Genomic DNA, 22,355 nt, shown 5'->3' on the forward strand with positions numbered 1-22,355 from the left:
CTGGGAGAGTCGAGCCCGAACGTGTGCTACTGATCAGTTTTTATAGCCAGGAAACAAAGGAATGGTCCGAGGTGAAAATTTCGTTTACTGATTGGTCGAGGCACATATACCTTCCTTCTGTAGGGTGGCAGTGGGACAGGGCAGATGCCTTTCCTTATTTGGGACAGGTCCCTGTTGCTCAGATGGGTGTCGCCCAGGTGGGCTTAGGAATTCTGTAACCATCGCAACAGGGTGGGGAGGGTGAGTAAGAGTCCCTAGGGGCTGTGACGCTGACACCTTTTCAAGCAGGGTCGTCCTTTGTCCTTGGAGCCCTACAACATTCTTCGGATCTTTGTGCTTTTTGTTGGTGATTTCGCTGTTCAAAAGTAAACAATAGGGCTTCCCTGGTGGCGCAGTGGTTGAGAGTCCGCCTGCCAATGCAGGGGACATGGGTTCGTGCCCCAGTCCTGGAGGGTCCCACATGCCGCGGAGCGGCTGGACCCGTGAGCCATGGCCGCTGAGCCTGCATGTCCGGAGCCTGTGCTCCACGACGGGAGAGGCCACAACAGTGAGAGGCCCACGTACAGCAAAAAAAGAAAAAAAAGTAAACTATGTTAAATGAATCAACAGCATATATTAAATAAGATGTCTTTTAAACAGAAACACGCATAAACACACAGTGATGTATTGAACCATTGACAAAACTGTTGTGACCAGAGGGTGGCAGGAACCCAAATGTATTTTTCCCAGAGCAGGTTCAAAATCCGCTAATCCTGTGCTGGTGGCAACGTTATAGAGCATGAGTACTATCGACTGAAAAAACATGCACAACCTAAAAGTTCAGAGTTATGCTTTATTCGATGGACAAAACTAAGGACTTAAGTCTGGGACGCAGCATCTCAGAGGCTCTGAGAGACTGTCCCAAATGGGCAAGGGGCGGGGAGCCAGGATCTATGGGAGTTTTTGGGACAAAGACCAGGTAGTCGGAACATCGAAAGATTGCCGTCAAATGAGGAAAACCAGACGTCACAAGTGAAGGAATTCAGCGCTTTGCTATGTATGGGAAGATGCAAAGTCTGGGCGCATTGAAATCATTCCTCTGATATGCACCTCAGCTATCCAGGGCCAGTATCCTCTGCTTCTCATCCTGAGTCTTCTCATCAGAGTACACCGTTGGGGCAGCTGTAATGTGATGGCTTGATGGCTGCAACATCCTTTGTTTACTGATATGGCAGGAAACATTCTTCATTCACAGTACCATGAACAGTGAGAATCAACTGCCCTTGCTATGTGCAGGCAACTCTCCTTACAGGAAATAACTCTTATGCCCACATCAACCCTGGGAGGTAGATTCCTATGGCTACTCCCATTTAATGGGGGAAGAAACTGATGGCCAGAGAAGTGACTTGCCCAAGGTCATGCAACTAAGAAGTGATACCTCTCCGCTGCAAGCACTTGCACCTCATCCTCCTAGGTCTCCAAACCTCCCAAGGCAAGGACAAAATCCTGTTCATCTCTGACCTCTGGTGCTCAGCCCAGTGCCCAGCAGTCAGTAAAGAAACCTGTGGAAAGGATGTTGAGTGAAGAAAACCACCCCTGACTTGCTTACTCAACAAGCCAAAACACACCACCTTCCATGGAGGTGCCACCTGCCCACCCAGACAGGCCTCCAGCACTGCTGCCACCTTCTACGAAAGGAATGGTGAATGGGTGTCGGTTCAAAGGGACTGGTGGCAGCTACCCAGAGTCTTAAGCTTAAGAGTTCTGAGAATTCTGTGATGGATTAGTAATGTCTGTCACAGGTGCTGGGGGTGGGGGGTGGTTTGTGTGCCTTAAAACAGACAGAGGGCTGCATTCCTGTGTCATTGTGACTTCACCAGTGTAATTTTCAAGAAGTTAAAAGCTAACTGTCAGGGACTTCCCTGGCAGTCCAGTGGTTAAGACTCTCTGCTTCCAATCTAGGGGGTGTGGGTTCGATCTCTGGTCAGGGAACTAAGATCCCACATGCCACATGGTGTGACCGAAAAATTAAAAAAACAAACCAACAAACTCTCATATGAATATGGAGCAAAAAGTGGGCTAGAGGTTTAGCTAACTCAGTAAGGAGGGAACCAGCCAGACAGTAAAGATGGTTCCGGGGTAGAATTTGAGGGATTGTTTATTTACAGGGATTTGAAAAGAAGAATGTTAGAGTAAGATTGGTCAGGCCGATTCAAAACTGGTTGTTGTTTCCCAGGGCAAAACATTAACCTTTGATTATCTTTTCTATCTCAGAGAAATCATCTGTCTTCTGTTTGACAAAAACCTACAAGTTAACATGGAGATAATGTCACAGACTCAGAGCTTTGAATCAATTGTCAACAGAAAGGTAAACACGGGTGCAGAACCCCTACATCAAGGATCAGCAAACTTATGGTCTAAGGGGGCAAATCCAGCCCTCCTCTTGGTTTTTTCCTTTTTTGTTGTTTTTCGTTTGTTTGTTTTTTTGGCCGTGCCCTGCGTCACGTGGGATCTTAGTTCCCCAAGCAGCAATTGAACCTGTGCTCCCTGCAGTGGAAGTGCAGAGTCTTAACCACTAAACCACCAGGGAAGTCCCAGTTTTTTCTTTCTTTTTATTTTTTTAATATTTGTAAAATACACATAACTTAAAAATTACCATCTTGCTGACACGGTGTTCTCTGGCGTCTAGTCGCTGAGGACTTTGGGTCTCTGGGCGCACGCAGGGATCTGGGCTGTGGGCCGCGGGCCGCCGTCTGGCGCCCGAACCGTCCCCTTAGCCCCTTGAGCCGCCCGCCTGGGCCTGCGCGCCGGCTCTCGTGCGTATGCCTGTGTGTGTGCCCGGCTGACCCGACCCGCGGTGCCGCCTCCGGTCTCTGGCTCACCCGAGGGCGGCGGGGCGCGAGGTGTGGCGTGTGGGTCTTCCACCCCGTGCGACTCCACCTCGCCCCGCCGCAGGCACCCGGTGGTGGCTGCGACGACCCCACCCCGCAGGCTCTGTGCCACGTGTCAGGCGTAAAAAAAAAAAAAAAAAAAAAAAATTACCATCTTAACCATTTTTAAGTGTACACCTCAGGGTGTACAATACATTCATATTGTTGTGCGACTGTCACCACCATCATCTCCAGCAATTTTTCATTTTCCCAAACTGAAACCCTGCCCCCATTACACACTAATGCCACCCCCTGCGAAAACACTAACACCTACTCCCTCTTCCCTCCACCCCGGCACCCACCCTCCCACTTTCTGTCTCTATGGATCTGACAGCTCTAGGTACCTCATAAAAGTGGAATCCTACAGTATTTGTCTTTTAATGTCTGCCTTATTTCCCTTAGCATAATGTCCAAAAGTTTCATCCGTGTTGTATAATGTGTCAGAATTTCCTTCCTTTTTAAGGCTGAATAATATTCCATTGTACGTATACGTCACATTTCGTTTAGCCATTCATCCAGTGAAGGACACTTGGGTTGCTTCCACATTTTAGCTATTGTGGATAAGGCGGCTATGAACGTGAGTGTACAAACATCTCTTCCAGATCCTGTTTTCAATTCCTTTGGATATATATCCTGAAGTGGAATTGCTAGTAATTCTATTTTTAATATTTTGAGGAACCACCATATTGTTTTCCACAGAAGCTGCACCATTTTACATTCTCATCAGCAATCACAATTTCTCCACATCTTCACCAACACTTGTTATTTTCTGCTTTTTAAAAATAGCTATCCTAGTGGTTGTGGCTTCTCACTGTGGTTTTGATTTGCATTTCCTTAATGATTAGTGATGTTGAGCATCTTATTTGCTTATCGACCATTTGTTTATCTTCTTTGGAGAAATGTCAACTCAAGTTCTTTGACCAGTTTCTCATTGGATTGTTTGAGTTGCAGTTCTTTATATATTCTAGAGATTAACTGCCTACTTTGGTAAATAAAGTTTATTGAAACCCAGCCACGCCCACTTGCTTACTTAGTGTCTCTGGCTGCTTTCAAGCTGCACCTGGAAAGCTAAGTAGCTGCAAAGGTGGCCATGCGACCTGCAAAGCCGTATTTGCCATGTGGCCCTTTACAGAATGAGTTTGGTGACCCTGGCCTTGAATTACTAAGTAGTCCTTCAATGATGCTCCAACTGGACCACGAAAGAGCATGCTGAAGTCATTACTTACAAGTTCTGGATCATTCTTCCAAACAGTGGTAGTGGATACCAGCAAAACCTAGGAGTTCCTGTCTCTATCACCCCAGTCCACGATGCCCAGAGGTGAATCCACTCCTCAAATGCCACTGAAACACTACTGGTGTGTGTGTTGGGAGGACACTCCTCCTCCAGACCATGGGCTGGACGGCAGAGTGGGTGAGTGTCTGGGTGGGTCCCCTCTAGGCACAGCGGGGAAGCCTGGGTAGCCACCTGGCCTCTCTGTGCCTAGGTCATCTCAGCTGGGATAATAAAGAGGATTAACTAGAACAATGGAGACAGCCAGCTTCCTCAAGAGGAGTTCCCTAGAACACCACCACCTCCCAGCCCCATCCCAAGCTAATTCCAGCCATCAAGGAGCACTGCTGAAGGGAGAGCTGGTGATCTCATCCCGAAAAGGTCTTTGTCCTCCTCTAGGGGACTTTAGGCAAAGCTTCTCAGGGCATAGGCTCATCTCAAGGACTTCAGACTTTGGGGCAGGATGGGAATTTGCTTCCTGGCTTCCAGAAGGTTGGGATGGTGACAGCCAGGATTCTAAGGGGGCTCCGGGCTGGTTTCAGCCCCAGGTAACCTCAGGGCGCCACCCACCTTGGCCTTGCAGCCAGCCCCTTCCAGCCTCAAGCCCAGAGGGAAGGTCTGTACCTGTGTCCCCCAGGCAGGGATGGCTGAACATAAACTTACAACCCAGCAATCCCGCTCCTAGGTGTTTACTGAGGGTGCCTGATGGGAAATGTTCATTACAGCTTTATTCAGAGTAGCCCAGAGCTGGAAACCAATGTCCGTCAACAGGCAAAAGCAGAAACAAATGGGGATATCCGCACTCTGGAGTAGAGAGAATAAGCATCTTGTCCACGCCCCAGCGCGGGCGAACCTTGACACCCTGTGTGTAAAGCGAGAGAAGCCAGGCCCAGAAGACCTCTGCTGTAGGGATTCATCCGTCAGAAATGGATCACTTGTTGGTTGCCTGGGCTGGGAGGATTGATTGGGAAAGGACAGGCAGGGCTTTGGAGGTGACAAGTGTTCTATGGTGATTGGGGTTGTGGTGGATACATGGCTTTATACAGTTGTCAAAACCCTTGAAATGCGAGTATTTAACTGTGTGTGAATTATACCTCAGTAAAGTTAATTTTATTTTTTAACTTTTTAATAAATTTATTTATTTTTTATTTTTGGCTGCGTTGGGTCTTCATTGCTGCGCACGGGCTTTCTCTAGTTGCGGCGAGCAGGGCCTACTCTTTGTTGCGGTGCGTGGGCTTCTCATTTCGGTGGCTTCTCTTGTTGCGGAGCACAGGCTCTAGGTGTGCGGGTTCAGTAGTTGTGGCATGCGGGCTCAGTAGTTGTGGCTCGTGGGCTCTAGAGCGCACACTCAGTAGTTGTGGCGCATGGGCTTAGTTGTTCCGCGGAATGTGGGGTCTTCCCGGACCAGGGCTCGAACCTGTGTCCCCTGCATTGGCAGGCGGATTCTTAACCACTGCGCCACCAGGGAAGTCCCAAAGTTAATTTTAAAAAGAAACACTGGGAATTCCCTGGCGGTCCAGTCGTTAGGACTCCGTGCTTGAACTGTAGGGGGTACAGGGTTGATCCTTGGTCAAGGAACTGAGATCCCTCAAGCCGCGTGGCGTGGCCAAAATAAAATAAAATAAAAAGAAGCACTGACACAGTCTACAGTGTGGATGAACCTAGGAAACATCCTGTGAGTGAAAAAGCCAGATACAAAATGCCACATCTTGTACAAAGACATTTACATGAAACATCCAGACAGACAAATCCATAGAGACAGAAAGAGGATTGGCGACTGGCAGGGGCTATGGGGAGGGGGAGGGGCAGGGACTGCTGAGGGGTAGGGGGCTTCCCACTGTGCCCGCGGCATGGGCGGCTGTGCTGGGGGCTGGCGGCTCTGGTTCTAGAAGGCACATCGGGTGCCAATAGCCTCCTCGAAGGCCTGGAGGGAGAAGGAGCGAGTGACTGCTGTGTCCAGGGCGCCGAGCTTTAGCCCGCATTTTCCCAGGCCCAGAGGGCTCCAGCCCTTGAAGTCAGCAGCTCCTGAGTGAGAACCAAGCTGGCCCAGAGCCTGCGGCTGCTGGTTCTTGCAGAAGTCAAAGCAGAGTGCCCCAAGGCCTTTGCATCCTGCCAGATGGGTGACTCAACCTGACACGGACCACTGCCACCCTGCTGATGGACGACAGAGAGTTAGGAGCCCTTCGGGACGTCGGAAAGGCATGCAGAAGCCCCTGCCAGGCCTGGAGCAAGGATCGGGACTTTGGGCTTCCTCTAAGCGCCTGGGCCCCAACTCCAGAATCCTGTGGTGTCCTGCCCTCCCTCTAGCCCCGTTTCAAGGGGCAGCCAGGTGTGTCTTCTGATGATGCGCATGCCCCCCGCCTCCCTGCCTCAACCTGCTGTCCTCCTCCTCCCCCAGTTCCAGTCCTGGCCACGCCCTGGTCTAAACCACTGTCTGGGGCCTGGGGCCTCCTGGTGGGCACAGTGCTCGGAGCATCGCTGTCTTCTTCCCTCTTCACCTCCCTCATCCAGCCCCACTCAACCTACCCCAGCTGCAGGGCCTTTGCACTGACCGGCTCTTGGTCAAAACGCTGGCTTCAGCCAGTCATCTCCTCCAGAGGCTTTCCCTGACTGCCTTTCCATCTAAAGAAGCCGGTCCCCTCTGGCACTCTAACAAAGGGGACTGTGGGCCAAGGAGCACAGTCAAGGGTCTGGGAGGTGGGATGGGAGACACACTTACATCCTTATTTCGCTCACCTCCAGCAGAAATTTACCATTCACCCTCTCCAAAGTGCTTAAGATTAAAAAAATTTAGAACTCCTCAGCCCCACTTCATTTCCTTCCTCACTTATCCTTATGGGAACTCTCCTTGTTGATTTCTTATTTTTTAGCTCCCTCCATCAATGTGGAAGCTCCAAAACAGGGAGCTTGAATTTGTGACTAGCCTAAAAGGGACTTAGGAAACCTTCAATTCGCTATTGTTATTTATTTATTTATTTGGTTGTGCTGGGTCTTAGTTGTGGCTCGAGGGCTCCTTAGTTGTGGCCTGAGAACTCTTAGTTGTGGCAGGTGGGATCTAGTTCCCCGACCAGGGATGGAACCCCGGCCCCCTGCATTGGGAGCGCAGAGTCTTAACCACTGTGCCACCAGGGAAGTCCCCAGTTCGCTATTGTTGAATGAATGAATGAGCAAATGAACGGGGCACAGGGGCTGGGCGTGTCTAGGCTCCCACCTTCCCATCCATCCCCGGAGACCCACCTCTCCGCTCTGCTGTGGGAGCCTGTTCTTGCTCCTGTCCCTGCTGAGCCCCCTCCAGGCCTGTGCCCTGGACACACAGACACTCACACTCACACACACACACACACACACTCACAGAGGACAACCTAGGATGTTTACAGCAGTAGTCTTTTTTTTTTTGAAGTTTTGAATTTTATTTTATTTATTTTTTTATACAGCAGATTCTTATTAGTTATCCATTTTATACATATTAGTGTATATATGTCAATCCCCATCTCCCAATTCATCACACCACTCCCCCACCCCCTGTCCCTTTCCCCCCTTGGTGTCCCTATGTTTGTTCTCTACATCTGTGTCTCTATTTCTGCCCTACAAACCAGTTCATCTGTACCATTTTTCTAGGTTCCACATATATGCGTTAATATACGATATTTGTTTTACTCTTTCTGACTTAACTTCACTCTGTATGACAGTCTCTAGATCCATCCATGTCTCTACAAATGACCCAATTTCGTTCATTTTTATGACAGCAGTAGTCTTTATAAAAGGAAAAATACTGAACCCTCCCCTCCCCAAACCTCTGTTATAATCTGTTTCTGCAATGGAATATTACCCCGTAGTGGAAAAAAAGGAACAGATGCCAACTTCCTGCAACAACAAAGATGCTTTTTACCGACATAATATGCAGTGGGAAAAAATGAGTCCCAGAAGATGACCTATAACATGACAGACACCCTTTCGACAAAGCTGAAAACAATTAAAACGCAACGTGACATTGTAATGCGTGTGTGATGAATATCTGGGTGATTGTCCATTTGTGTTAAAACTGCCATCCAACAAAGGTGAGGTGACAGCACAAAACTCAGTGGTCCCTGGGAGGGATGAGAAGGTGTGAGGCACAGAGGCGGGTGGAAGTTATCATTGATACTCTAGTTCTTGGGTGGGTTGGTGAACTCACGCATTTTTATGTTATAAATAAGTCCAGGCTGATGGTGACAGCGCACCACGAACTAAGATTCATCCAAGCAGTGCATCTGGGGTTTGCTTAGAATTTCTTTGAAAAGGACAATTCATATAACCATGTGGAGACATATTTTTATTTTCTCATCTCCCAGCAGCTTCAAATGAGGGAAAGTCTAAGGTCCCATATCGCAAGTGGTCCATTTATATGAAACACCTGGAAGAGGTGAACCCACAGAGACCGGTTGCCAGGGCCTGGAGGAGGAGGGGAGAGGGAGGGGCTGCTAACTGGGATGGGGTTTATTTCAGGGTGATGCCATGTTTTGGAACTAGACAGAGGTGGTGGTTGCACAGCATTGTCGACGTGCTAAACGCCCCTGAATTGTTCACTTTAAGGTGGGTAATTTTGTGTTGTGTGAATCGCACCTCAGAAAAAAATATCTCGAGGGGTTCTGGCTTGGGGACAGGCGCTCCGAGGGCTCTGTGGATGGACGGGTAACACAGCGCCCCGTCCAGGCCCTGCTCTTAGGGCTTCTCGGAAACCCACCCACTTCCTCCTCACCCCCGGCTCCAAGTGGGCACCATTACCTTCCCCATTCTACAGGTGATGAAGGAGAGGCCTGGCTGGCCCAGAACCACACCCTGGCAGGTCCTGGAGCCCGGCTGTGGACCAGCATCCACACAGGTCAGCCTGTCTTGTGGGCAGTGCACAGCGGTGGCGCCTTCGACGTCCACCCACCCCAGGCTGCTTTTCCAATCTCTGCACCCGGAGGCAAGCGGGTCAGGCAGTACCTCATTTTTCTTTTTTTTTTTTTAAACATCTTTATTGCATTTGTCTTCATTTTTAAAAAAATATATAATTCACATACCATAACATTCAGGATGTTAAAGTGTACACTCCAGCGGTTTTTTAGCATGTTGAGTTGTGCGACCATCACCACTATCTCATCTCAGAACGTTTTCAGCACCTCAGAAAGAAACCCCACACCCACTGCCAGGCTCCCTCTCCCCCAGCCCCAGATGACCACTAGTCTGTCTCTTGGATTTGCCCGTTCTGAACATTTTGTATGAACGGAATCATACGATGTGTGGCCTTTTGTGTCAGACTTATTTCTATTTCTTTTTTTCCTTCTTTTATTATTTATTTATTTATTTATTTTTTGGTTTGTTTTGTGTCTGGCTTCTCTCACTCAGCATGTTGTTTTCAAGGTTCATCTGCACCGGAACACGTATTGGTGCTTCATTTCTTTTTCTTGCTGAATGATACTCCATTGCTCGGATAGACCACATTTTTAAATTTTTATTTTTTTATTAAAAAATATATATGGATTGATTGATTTTTTTTTTTTTTTTTTTTTTTTTTTGCGGTAGGCGGGCCTCTCACTGTTGTGGCCTCTCCCCTTGCGGAGCACAGGCTCCGGAGCACAGGCTCAGTGGCCATGGCTCACGGGCCTAGCCGCTCTGCGTCATGTGGGATCTTCCCAGACCGGGGCACGAACCCGTGTCCCCTGCATCGGCAGGCGGACTCTCAACCACTGCGCCACCAGGGAAGCCCGGATTGATTGATTTTTGTCTGTGTTGGGTCTTCATTGCTGGGCGCAGGCTTTCTCTAGTTGCAGCGAGCGGGGGCTGCTCTTCGTTGTGGTGTGCAGGCTTCTCATTGTGGTGGCTTCTCTTGTTGCAGAGCACGGGCTCTAGGCACGCGGGCTTCAGTAGTTGTGGCACGTGGGCTCAGTAGTTGTGGCTCTCAGGCTCTAGTGCACAGGCTCACTAGTTGTGGAGCACAGGCTTAGCTGCTACACAACATGTGGGATCTTCCTTCCCAGACCAGGGCTCGAACCCATATCCCCTGAATTGGCAGGCGGATTCTTAACCACTGCGCCACCAGGGAAGTCCCTAGACCACTGTGCACCCTCTCCTCTTGTGAGAATACCAGTTGCGGGATTTAGAACCCCCCTAGCTGAACATGACCTCAACTTACGTACATCCGCAAAAACCTTATCTCTAAATAAAGTCACATTCCTTTTTTTAAAAAATTAATTAATTTATGTTTGGCTGCACGCGGGAGCTCTGCAGCCGCCGTGAGCGGGGGCAGTGAGGGGGCGGTAGGGGGCGGGGCCAATCCCCTCTGGGCGCGCATGTCCCCACCGCGGGGCCCCTCCCACCACGGAGCTCGGGCTGCAGGTGCACAGGCCTCAGCAGCTGCGGCCCACGGGCTCCAGAGTGCAGGCCCGGCAGCCCTGGTGCATGGGCCCAGCTGCTCCGCCGCACGCGGGATCCTCTGGGACCAGGGATCGAACCCGCGCCCCTTGCACCGGCAGGTGGACCCTCAACCACTGTGCCACCAGGGAAGTCCAAGGTCACATTCTGAGGTCCCTGGTGGACATGAATTGTGGACACACCATGCAGCCCCGTGCAGCACCTAATCCAGGTGGGAGGTGCTGGCCTCTGCCACCAGAATCTCCCTCCTGGGCCGCATCCCCAGCCTCTAGCCGGGGTCCACCACAGTCTCTTCTCACCTGTGCAGGCCCACAGCTCTGGAAAATCCAAGTCAGAGCCTGCAACCCCTCTCCAAGGACGCCCAGGTCGCTGCGAGCCGGAGCCCAGGTCCTCACGCTCCAGGCTGGACACCCTTGCCTCCCCTCTTCTAGCCTCCCCTGAACACACAGGGCATTCATTGCCCCTGCCCCAGGGCCTTTGCACTTGCTATTTGCTCTGGTGGGAGGGACCCGTGTCGCCCAGCCCGCCCCCCCGACCCCGGGTCCTGACCTCCCTGTTTAGAGTTATGACCCTTCCCGCACACTCGCGCACCTTCCCTGTTTTTGTTCCCTCCAGGAAACCCAGCACCATCTAACAGGCCTCGTTTAATGGCGTTTCTTGTCTGTCTCCCAGTGGAACGGGAACTCCATGACGGAAGGGATTTTCCAGAACCTCAGGCAGTACCTGGCCCTCAGGCAGCCCTCAGTCGAAGTTGTTGTGTGAGTGGTCCCTGCCTAACCTCCCAGACCTTCTTGGTGAAGGGACCTTATCAGTCAATATCCTGACGGGAGACAGAATCCCACTCCACAGGGTCTCACTGGACGTTAATGAAGGGAGTCACAGGGCTGTGGGGACCTGGGGCTTCGCCAGGCCTGCAGGGGCTGCTGGAGCTGGGTGGAGGGCCCGGGTGGGAGGTGGTCATAGAACTCACAGATGTGGAGGATCGGGGACTAAGGGCCTCTGCTGGGCCAAACCCAGGAAAAGCCAGAGGTCCCCGGGCGACGCAGCCTCCAGGGCCCAGAGCCTGGTCTGGGTGTGGGGCACCGAGCGTGTGCAGGACACGCCTCTCGGGGGGGAATTGGAGGCCCGGGGTCCCGGTCCCAGCCCTCACCACCAGCTTCACAGCCCTCTGGGGACTTGGGGTGCCTCTGGGCTAGGAAGCAAGTGTCCGGAGGCAGATTCCAGCCTTCGGAGGCAGACGGGCAAAACGCTTGCGCCCTGTGTCCTGGGGCAGGAAGAACAGCCACAGCCACCACGCCCATCACCATCCTTCTGCCGAGGCCTCTGCCATCAAAGCCCAAGTCCAGGCCAGCTCTCCCTGCCTTTCCAGCAACCAGGTGTGAGGCCTTGGGCAACTTACTTTTATCTTCTTTAAACTAGTTTTCTCATCTGTAAAATGGGGCCACAATGCTACTAGGATATTTCCAGGTTCCCAGCTTCTGGGCGCCCAGTGGGAAGAAACTTCCTGTCCTTCTTGTGGTTAGAGCCGTGCGGTCAGTTCTGACGGATGAGCTGTCAGTAGAAGCTTCCGGAATGGAGCTCCTAACGGCCCCTCCTGAGCTCCCCCCTGGTGTGGCAATGCCAGATGGTCCCACATTCATTCTGGAGCCCTTAGCCAACACTGGGATGGATCACCACACAGCAGGGGCAAGAAGTAAACCTGCAGGGCTTCGAGCGGCAGAGCTTTTCGGAGCAGTTTGTTACTGCTGCAGAGCCTAGCGGGTCCTGACTGATGGTCGGGAACTCACTGGGCTGTCGTGGGGATCGGGTGGCTTGACCACATAAAATGCTCGCTGCAGTGCCCAGCACGTAGCACATGCCCAGCAGATGATTCACAGAGACGGGCGGTCGTCCAACTGGAATGTCTGTGCCAGCCTTTGTCCACTGGCTCGCTCACTCCTCGTGACCTGCTTCCCCGGCTCCTCTGACTGCACTTCTAGCCCTTCCTCGGGCTCGCCCGCCCGCCCACTCTGGCCTCCACGCTCCACCTCAAACATGCTGAGCCTGTGCCTCGCCCCTGCTGGGCACACTCTCCCCCTAGAACTTTGCGTGGCTGGCTCTTGGGTCAGCCCAGGTGGCCCCTCCTCCGAGAGCGTCCCTGACCACTTAAAGCAAAGCCACGCCCCCTCCATCTCCATCACTTCACCCTGGTCTGCCTTGTCTAAAGTACCTGTCTGGGACAAATATCATATGATATCACATATGTGGAATCTAAAAAATGACACAAATGAACTTATTTACAAAACAGAAACAGGGCTTCCCTGGTGGCGCAGTGGTTGAGAGTCTGCCTGCCGATGCAGGGGACGCGAGTTCGTGCCCCGGTCCGGGAGGATCTCACATGTTGCGGAGCGGCTGGGCCCGTGAGCCATGGCCGCTGAGCCTGCGCGTCCGGAGCCTGTGCTCCACAACGGGAGAGGCCACGACAGTGAGAGGCCCGCGTACCGCAAAAAAAAAAAAAAACCAAAAACAACAACAACAAAAAAACAGAAATAGACTCACAGACTTCAAAAAAAAAAATCTTGTGTTTACCAAAGGAGAAAAGTGGGGGGGAGGGGTAAATGAGGCGCTTGGGATTGACATATACACACCACCATACATGAAACAGATCACCAACAAGGACCTCCTGAGCAGCACAGGGAACTCTACTCAGTACTCTGTAGTAACCATATAAGTTACACCTGAAGCTAACACAACATTGTAAATCAACTATAGTCCAATATAAAATAAAAAGTAAACAAACAAAAAATAAAGTACCTGTCTTGGGACAATCAATCCCAGTTGCTCATCAAGTTAAGGGCATGGGGAAGATAGGGGTCTGTTGTAGATTAAAAGAGATTTACAAATGCAACCGTAGTTCTGGACCAGGATTGATTGAACAGATCCACCGTAAAGGTATTTGGGGAGACAAGGGGGCAACTGTGAATACGGTCACGTAGGAAATGACATTAGGGCGTTATTGTTAATTTTGGGACGTGTGACAGTGCTGTCTCTGTCATGCAGGAAAATGATCTTTTTCTTTTTAACTGACATATAATTGACATATTAAAATGTCTGTATTCTCATACAAGGTACTTAGGAGTAATATGTCATTATGTTACTTTATTTTAAAAAATTTGGGGGGGTATATGTGTAAATATTTTATTTTACTTTCCAAATTGTGAAAGCAAGGACCAAGTCTCATGCAACTGGATTTCTTTCTTTCTTTCTTTTTTAAAATTTTATTTTATTGGTGTCTAGTTGATTTACAATGTTGTGTTAGTGTCAGGTGTACAGCAAAGTGATTCAGTTATACATGTACACATATTCATTCTTTTTTAGATTCTTTTCTCATATAGGTCACCACAGAATATTGAATAGAGTTCCCTGTGCTATACGGTAGGTCCTTGTTGGTTATCTATCTTATATATAGTAGTGTGTGCCTGTTCATTCCAGGCTTCTGATTTATCCCTCCCCCACCATGTTTCCCCTTTGGTAACCGTAAGTGTGTTCTTGATATCTGTAAGTCCGTTTCCGTTTTTTAAATAAGTTCATTTTTTCCTTTTCTCTTTTTTTTAAAAAATTAGATTCCACATATGGGTAATATCACTTGATATTTGTCTTTCTCTGTCTGAGTTATTTCACTTAGTGTGATAATCTCTAGGTCCATTCATGTTGCTGCAAATGGCATTATTTCATTCTTTTTTTATGGCTGAGTAATATTCCATTGTACATATGTAGCACATCTTCTTTATCCATTCATCTGTCGATGGGCATTTAGGTTGCTTCCTTGTCTTGGCTATTGTAAACAGTGCTGCTATGAACATTGGGGTGCATGTATCCTTTCGGATTATGGTTTTCTCAACTGGATTTCTTTCACAGCACCTAATACACAGTATCTTGCTCTTACCAGATACTCAGGAAACATTTATTGAACAAACGTCAGAACTTAGCTCCTTGGAAATCACTGCACTTGGAACTTTTTTGCATTAAGACAATGAAGGCTCCTGATAAACCAAATTATGTTTTCCAAGAAATGTAATACTCTAACACCTTAACTGATCCAGAAAAAGCAAGTCTACTTTCTTATAAAATGCAGTAAGAATGAAACAAGGAGGTCTATTTTACTTTAAAATTACTTCAGCAAGACCAAAAATAAGTGAAGCAATATGGCAAAATGCTGACAATAATTAAATTTAGGTGCTGTGTATGTGACTGCTCACTCAACTATTTTCTTTTCTAAGCTTGAATTTTTTCACGACAACTGGAAAGAAATACTGTGTAAGAGATATAGAAAAGTACTTGTTATTGGGCATCCCTATATGTTTACTCTGAAAATCTTCTTTATTACCATTGTTAGTAGACTAATCTTAAGGATATGGATTCATTTTACAAATGTCTGCACTTGTGTAACCACTGCTCAGCTCAAGGTGCGGCGCTTTCCAGGCCCCAGAAAGCTCTCAGGTACTCTTCTTCACTCCTGACAAGAGAACCACTACCCTGGCCTCTTTCTCCATAGATTGGTGTTGCCTGTTCTTGAACATTATAAAAATGGATCATACAGGGACTTCCCTGGCGGTCCAGTGGTTGAGACCCTGAGCTTCCACTGCAGGGGGCACGGGTTCAATCCCTGGTCGGGGAATTAAGATCCTGTGTGCCGCATAGTGTGGCCAGAAAAAAAAAAAAAAAGGATCATACAGAGCTCAGTCTCTGTGTCTGGCTTCATTCAGGAAGAGGTATGTCCATAAGATTCACCTATGAGATCACATCCTTCCCTTGCTTTTGCAAAACAATCTTAGCATATATATATGTGTATGTATGTATTTGTATATGTATATTCATATACGTTGACATTGTGTTTTGCTTGTTTTTAAGCTTTATAAAACTGACATCTTAGTGTACAAAAAACACAACGCAATAGCATAAGAAAACTGTTGGTGAAGGTAAATATATAGACAAATACAGAATATCACTGTAATGGTGGTGGTAAATCACTTTTAATTCTAGTTTAAAAGTTACAAGACAAAAGTATTAAACAATAACTATAACTAATAAATATGTCAAAAAGTACACAGTATGAATAGATATAAATTGTGACAATACCATAAAGTGTGTGTGTGTGGTGGGAATGCAAATTAGTGCAGCCACTACTGAAAACATTATGGTGGTTCCTTAAAACCTAAAAATAAAACTACTGTATGATCCAGCAATTCCATTCCCAGATGTATACCCAAAGAAAATGTAAACATACACTTGAAAAGATACATAGCAGCATTATCTACAGTAGCCATGATATAGAAGCCACCTAAATGCTTATCTAAAATAAATGGATAAAGAAGATGTAGTATACACATATAAAATGCAATATTACTCAGCCATAAAAAAGAATGAAATTTTGCTATTTGCAACACATGGATGGACCTGGAGGGTATCATACTTAGTGAAATTGATAAAGACAAATACTGTATGTTATCATTTATATGTGGGATCAAAAAGATAAAACCAACCAGTGAATATAACAAAACAGGAACACAGATATAGAGAACAGGCTAATGGTTACCAGTGAAGAGAGGGAAGTAGGGAGGGGCAAGATTGGGACAGGGGATTAAGAAGTACAAACTACTCCAAAGAAATAAAGACACTGCATGGATACATTGTACAGCACAGGGAATATAGTCGATAGTTTATAACTTTAAATAGAGTATAATCTATAAAAATATTGAATCGCTATGTTGTACACCTGGAACTAATATAATATTGTAAATCAACTATACTTCAATTAAAAAGAAATATGTGTAGGGGGAGGTAACCATAGGGCTTTTGTATGCAACTGAACATAAGTTGTTATCAGCTTAAAATTGGCTTTTATAACTGTGATATTTTATGTAAGTCCCAAAGTAACCACACACAAAAATTACCTATAGAGTTATACAAAAGAGAAAGAGAAAGGAATCAAAGCATATCAATATTTTAAAAATCAACAAACCCAATCAAGGAAAGGAGATTACAGGGTGAACTGAAAGCCCTGAACAAAATGGGAAGAGCAAATCCTTCCCTATTAGTAATTATGTAAATGGATAAATGTAAATCCATAAATGCAAATGGATTAAACTTCCTAATTGAAAGTCATTGAATGGCTGAGTGGATAAAAAACCCAGACCCGACTGTGTGCTGCCTGCTATATGCGGCTCTCTGTAGATTTAAGGACACAGGCAGGCTGAAAGGAAAGGAATGGAAAAATATTCCAAGGGTCAGCCACACACCCTGTTGCTTCAGGTGCTTCAGGGCTATCGGAATTTGGGCTTCCGTTGTCTCTGGGCTGTTTTACAACTCATTGTAAATTGCACATAACTGACAGACATGGGAATTCTTTCTTATCCACAGAGGTTCAGTTATCTTCCCTCCACCCCAGGGGGAAAAATACAGATTTTCCTCCATTTACATATGCATTTCAATACTCCTTATCTATAAAGGTGTCTTTTTCTTTTCTTTCTTTCCTTTTTGGCCGCAACTTTGGGCCTGCGGGATCTTAGTCCCCCCACCCCCCCACCAGGGGCAGATGGAACCCGTGCCCCCTGCAGTGGAAGCTCGAGGTGTCTTAACCACTGGACCTCCAGGGAAGTCCCTCTTTATTTTCTTTTGAAGTTTCTAACATCAGCCTGGGTCCCTCCTTGAGCAACATCTTTAACACCTCTTCTTTTGTATAGCTCTGAATCATGATTTTTCCTTTTTTGATCATCTTTAACAATAGCATTTGTAGTCCTTTGCACCTTGCTGTTCTCACTAAACATTTTGTCACTGAGATCCATTCTGTGTTGTTCAGCAGCAGCCCGTTCTCGTCACGGCTGCCTTACACTCTGCCCTGTAAGGTCCGTCCCAGAGCCATGATCCGTTCTGATGATGGACACGTAGGTCGTTTCCAGATCTTTGCTGTTAGGAACTGGCTGCTGCTACAAACACTTTCACTCATGTCTCCTACTGTCCCCTGCCAGAGTTTCTCTGGGGGACGTACCTAGGGGTGGAATTGCAGAGTAACAAAGTATGCAAAGCTTCCACTTTACAAAATCATATGCCCATTTATGCTGCAAAGGGGTTGCAGAGGGCTACACACCCACCAGAGTCCCTGGACCCATGGGTCCTCCCTGCTAACACCAGCCCATGACAGCACTCACTACTGGACAGACAGTGTCCAGTTCAAAGAGCATCTCTTTGCTGCCTCAAATTCAGCTCTTCCAGCCTCTTTTGTGAAGTGACTGCTCATATCCCAGCAGGTCGGCCCAGGGTGGAGGAGGGGCTGCCCCTGGGGCTCAAGTTCTCTGCCATCCCCTGTGCCTGGAACAGAACGTGGAACGGAGTAGGTGCTCCACAAATAGTTCTGTGGTGAATGAACGCGGGGGTGAGTGCCTACTGAATGCATATGCATGCAGGCAACGTTTCCCGAGACCTCAGGCACCTCTGCTCTGCGCTGCCCAGGTAGGAGAGCAAAGCGGAGGGGCCTGGGCCACCAGGCATCTCTAGCTTGGGGTAGGGGCGAAGGATGGAGCTCCTGTCCGTCCCAAGTCAGTCCTACCCCCTCCCCATCCTTCTGCTTGCCCAGGGCGAGAGCCCACAAGCTGTTCGATGGCCCCTTCGTGTGTGCGCTTTGGGTTAGGAGTTGGAAATCACATCTCCTGTTTAGCATTCCTTTGATGTGCGTCTTTTTTTTTTCCTTCTCTCTCTCTCTCTCTCTCTCTTTGATATGCATCTTAACTGTCTAGGGCCAGTATCTTGTTTTTCTGCATCCTGAATTCCCCTCAGGGTGCACCATAGGTGCAACTTCAGTGGCTGTTGGCTTTATGGCCGCAACATCCTTGTTTACTGAAAAGGCAGACGATGTTCTTTGTCCACAAACCGATGGGGGTGAGAAGTTTTAGGACCTCATGAAATCCAACAGGCACGTGTACCAAATACCTAAACCACGTTCTCCAAACCCTCTCAGAAGGGCACTCTCTTATCTCCTGCTAGTTCCCTTCCTGACAAATGATAAACTTTGGTACAGGCTCCAAATCAATTTGCCTAACACGTGGTTTTTGTAGGGTCATTATCTCAGGGTCCCCGCAGGTATCCGCTTGGCTCTGTGCTCCTGGCGACTCTCCCACTCCTCACCCCCTAGTGACCCCAAGGAAACAGTCCAGCCCAGCCACACTGCAGAGTCCACACCTGGGCATCCCTGCACTCACCTGGAACAGGTGGTACTCAGCCTCCAGGACCTACCTGATGGGTTTTTGCAGGAACCCCTTTCCCCTCCCCAGACCAAGACAGGCCCCGGGTCTCAAATCCAGATGCCCTCGGGGACACGGCAGAGCCTCTGCAGGAGATGGAGGGTGCGGGACATTGCACACGGCCCGGGCAAAGCTGTCACATGCATTTATACTCTTGAGCAGCAGACTGCCTGGGAAGCTGGTGGATTAGAACTCCGCAGCTCCAGCCTAGAGGTCAGACCCAGTCAGCAGCCCTTCCCCGGGCACAGCTTCTGGGTCGCGGCTGTGTTGCAGGAAGGGGACCCCTTCCGGGGTCCGAGAGTGGGCTCTTCTCTAACACGCGAACATGAATTTTCCGAGGAGACACTCGTGCTGACAAAGCAAGAGGCTTTGTTGGGAAGGGGCGCCCGGGCCGAGAGCAGCAGGGTCAGGGACCCCAGGAGAACGGCTCTGCCACGAGGCTCGCAGTCTCGGGTTTTATGGTGACGGGGTTAGTTTCCGGGTTGTCTCTGGCCAATCACTCTGACTCAGGGTCCTTGCTGGTAGCGCACGCATCGCTCAGCCTGGATGGATTCCAGAGAGAAGGATTCTGGGAAGTTGGTAGGACATACGGACTGGCGTTCCCTCTCTCCTTTGGGCCTTTCCCGAATTCTTCCGGTTGGTGGTAGCTTGTTAGTTCCACGTTCCTTACCCAGGACCTCCAGCTGTACGATAACTCATGCAAGTGGTTACTATTGGGTCTGGCCAGGGCGGGGCGTTTTGGTCAGTGGTTCCCCTAACAGCTGGGTGGAGGGGCGCGGGAAAGGATGAGGAGCTTTACTCTTCCAGACCTGACTCAGGCTGGGTGACACAGCACCTTACACATCTGCACCCCTGCTGTGCTGTCAGAAGCCCACTCGGGTTCCCCGGTAAAGCCTGTGTTAGACTTCCGTGTCTACTCCCCGGACGACTAAAACCGGGGCTCAGCAAACACACACACCCACGTTCATAGCAGCGTTATTCACAGTTGCCAACCCTGATGTCCGTCCAGGGATGAATGAATAAACCAATGTGGGCCAGCCATACAAGAGAACATGATTCAGCCGTAAAAAGGAATGAAGCTCTGATTCACGCTACAACACGAATGAACCTTGAAAACATGTTACATTAAAGAAGCCAGACGCAAAATGACGACTATTGTATGATTTCCTCCCAGGTGAGGGTCCCGGAATAAGCAAATGCACAGAGACTTAAAGTAGATCCGTGTTGGCTGAGGGCTGGTGAGGGGCTGGGGGTGACCGCTCGGGGGCACGGAGATTCCCTCTGGCGGATAAAAATGGTCGGGAGCTGGGTGGAGGGCAGGGTGGGCACCGGGAGTGTACTCAGTGTCACTAATGATAAATTTTGTGCCGTGTATTTTATTTTATTTATTTTTTTTTTTTTTGTGGTACGCGGGCCTCTCACTGTTGTGGCCTCTCCCGTTGCGGAGCACAGGCTCCGGATGCGCAGGCTCAGCAGCCATGGCTCACGGGCCCAGCCGCTCCGCGGCATATGGGATCCTCCCAGACCGGGGCACGAACCCGTATCCCCTGCATCGGCAGGCGGACTCTCAACCACTGCGCCACCAGGGAGGCCCTGTGCCGTGTATTTTAGCATACAGTTGTTGAAAAAGGTATGAGCTGAAATAAAGTATGGATAAGCGAAAAAGAACGTCAAATCTACATTGTCAGAAACCATACAACAGTTTCAGTGGAGAGGCGAAATAACCTGAGGTGCCAGCTGCGGTGTGGCCAGCGCCCTTGCAGTTGGGCATCTCATCCTGCGGGGAGGGGCCTGGGCTCAGAAAGAAACAGACCCTTGAATTTCCCCCCAGCTCCTCCCCCAGTGCCCGGCTGCCTGTTTCCACCTGGAGGGCCACCTGGCCTTGGGACACCATGGGTCTGAGCGTTGCCTTCCTCAGGGACGGTCAGAGGTGCATGGGACGGAATGCAAGATGTGCCTCTGCCGGTCCCCCTCCGCCCGCTCCCGGCCACCTGCCTCCCAAACGCCCAGAGCTGCCCCCTCTCTTCCTCTTCTCCTTCGTTAGAACCAATAACACGGTAAGTGCAGCTGGACGTGCCTGGGCCCTGGCTTCAAATCCACCTAGTGGAGCCGGGTGACCTGGGTCAGCTACCCCGACCTTTGGCCTCTTTCTGTTTCCCCCGCCTCTCAAGTTGGCTCCAGCCTGAGGCCTCTGGCTGTTCCCTCTGCCTGGAACACTGCCCCCATGCCCTCCCATCACGGAGGTCTCACTCACATGTCGCCTACTCCAAGGGGCCCTCCGGGACCACCTGGTCTAAAGTCCCCCAAGCCCACCTTCATCCCGGCCGCTGTGGTCACCACTTACAACCTTCCTTTTATTGACGGCAGCACTGACTTCTCTCTTCTGCCTCTGGAATGAGAGCTCATGACGTCTGCTGGCATCTTGGAGTCCCTGAGACCCCAGGAAAGGGGCCAGGTGTCCAGGGGCTACGGTGCCCATGGGGCAGCCTGGGACCTTCTTGGGGTCCCTGAGCCCAGGCACCATTAACGCCACTCCTGGTTCACAGAGCTCTTCCCCCGCTTCCCCTCCGTGGAGTCTGTGACACCCTGTGCTCTCCGGCTTAGTAATACTTCTGTGTTCAGTCAAATCTAAATGCCACTGATAGTAAGACCCCCATTCATTTACGAGCTGCTAGAAAGAACACAACGTTGAGGGTCGTACCTTTGTTTTCTTTGGCCGCACCGCGCGGCATGCGGGATCTTAGTTCCCTGACCAGGGATCGAACCCGCGCCCCGGCAGTGGAAGTGTGAAGTCCTAACCACTGCACCGCCAGGGAAGTCCCTGTGGTGTACTTTGACCCTCCATCAGCTTTAAGACACATCCTGATTTCACGTGACAAACTGTTCATCAAGGACTCGGTGAAACTCGGTCGTGACACGAGCAGGCTCTGGCCTCGCACCTGTGCCCGGCCGGCTCCTCTCCTCTGGGTGTGGCTGTTCGTACCGGGCAGGTGTGCTCATCCCCAATTCACAGACGAAACAGCTGAGTAACTAGTCAGAGTCACACCGTCAAGGAGAAGACTAGCAGGCGTGAACGGGGGTCTGGCCGGGGGACCCACGCTCCCGACAGGCACGCACCTGGCTCCCCAACCCCTGGGCCGCTTGGGAGGTGGGAAAGGAAGCCTCGGAGGCCGCTAGTGACGTGCTTGGCACCGCAAGGCAATAACCCCAAGTGCTTCTAGTTGGAGCCTGCGAGGAGGGGGCAGCTGGAGGCTGCGCTGGGGGCCGGGGCCCCCGGAAGGGCACAGTCCAGGCCGGCAGGCCAGCGGGGCCACACAAGTCCAGGCGGAGGATTGCATCAGGGTCCACGCTGCTGTGGCCCGGGGCTGCCTGGGGCCTCGCTGGGGTGATGCAACCCTGGCCGGTGGCCGCCTTCCTGGGCGGTGACTGTGATGAGGGCGGGCCCTGGGAGCTCCACATTCCGTGACCCTCTGACGGTCCCCAGAGAGCTCTCAGCCCCGGCTG

The sequence above is a fragment of the Hyperoodon ampullatus genome (genome assembly GCF_949752795.1).
Source record: "Hyperoodon ampullatus genome assembly, chromosome: 13".
Classification (NCBI taxonomy): domain Eukaryota; kingdom Metazoa; phylum Chordata; class Mammalia; order Artiodactyla; family Ziphiidae; genus Hyperoodon; species Hyperoodon ampullatus.